Source organism: Onychostruthus taczanowskii, unplaced genomic scaffold (genome assembly GCF_017590055.1).
Source record: "Onychostruthus taczanowskii isolate IOZ18803 unplaced genomic scaffold, ASM1759005v1 scaffold12, whole genome shotgun sequence".
Classification (NCBI taxonomy): domain Eukaryota; kingdom Metazoa; phylum Chordata; class Aves; order Passeriformes; family Passeridae; genus Onychostruthus; species Onychostruthus taczanowskii.
This window is the reverse complement of record NW_024498351.1, coordinates 6,503,446-6,504,658: the sequence shown is the minus strand read 5'-3', so window position 1 is coordinate 6,504,658 and position 1,213 is coordinate 6,503,446. Positions and strand designations below refer to the sequence as shown.

The 1,213-nt window shown below is 33.4% G+C and overlaps 1 protein-coding gene across 3 annotated transcripts in view; it reads right to left on the bottom strand.

Annotated features, from left to right (window-relative positions):
* Positions 1–609: 609 nt before the first annotated feature.
* The window catches only part of GRIA2 (glutamate ionotropic receptor AMPA type subunit 2), an 86,898-nt gene continuing 86,294 nt past the window's right edge, over positions 610–1,213 (bottom strand). For all 3 annotated transcript variants that reach the window (XM_041428009.1, XM_041428012.1, XM_041428013.1), the window contains one exon: positions 610–1,213. This exon is cut by the window's right edge and continues 276 nt beyond it. The gene's annotated coding sequence lies outside the window, so the exon portion shown is untranslated.

Here is a 1,213-nt window from a genome sequence, read left to right as displayed (position 1 = left end):
ACTCGCATCTAATTCGAGTTATCAATCTTAATTCAAAAAGACATTGCCAAGGTTTTGGGTTTTTCTTTTCACAAAAGCTTCACTAGCTACTGCTTAGAATTACCTTTTAACAGTTTGAAAACTGTTTCCTTAAAGAAACAATTTGAAAACTCTCTTTTTTTTTCATTCTTTAAAAAAATACTTAACACTGTTTACTGCTTGCCATTTATCAGCTTTTATCAATACTCTTCTCTCTCTGTACACATACTTATGAACTCAACTGTACAAAAGTAGAGATAGGTTTCAACCAAATCTTTGGATCATTAAGTCTCTGCATGTCAGAGTTAAGAGGAGCTCTAAAACAGCGCCCATCCTCATGTGCCAGTATCAAGTACTGCTCCAACCCAGAACAACCTTGATCTTCAGAGTTCAACAAGCGTATCTGAGCATCACAGCTTGGGCTCATCTGCAGAAAATACTATTGAACAGATTTGAGTGAGCTGGAAGTGGTGACACTGCCAAAAACTGAAACATTGACCCAACCTTGACAGTGTCCTTTTAGATTTCAGACTCTTTAAAACCCAACTGTAGCTAGTAAAATTAATGGAACACTTGCAAATAAAACCATAGAAAAAAGTTTATTTCAAATGTCAAGCATCGCCAAGTAAATTTTATATTAACACCAAATGTTAAAGAATAGGATATACAGCAAAGTTTTAATAACAATATTAAATTACAAGATTTGAACCTTTCAATCATTATTTCTTGTCTTCTCAACATTACATATTTGGCTTTGAAAAATACGGTACTGATGCCTTAAGCCTTATTTTCATATTCCACTTCCCCGTAGTCTAGATTTTTTCTTTTTTTTTCTTTTTTTTTTTTCTTTTGTCATATCCAACCATTATGGAAGCAAATTTATTTAAAAGCCAGTTTTTGTTTGTGAAAATACCTAAAAATATTTTTTTCATTTTATACTTTTTTTTCTTATAAAACATGTCACATCTTGATGCAATTGATGTCAAGTGTGCTTAAGTCAATATGAACCAAGGGACTAACAACAGTGGCTGCAGAAACTGGTGTGTTGCCTGTACAACGACTTCAGTTAGATTACAGTACTTCCATGTTAGCTGTGCATGTCAGTCAAGCTTCATCTTGAACTTGTGTAGAAAATGGTGTTGTGTTTTGAACCAAGCATTCATTACAATCCAAGATGAACTCCACAAATACAAGA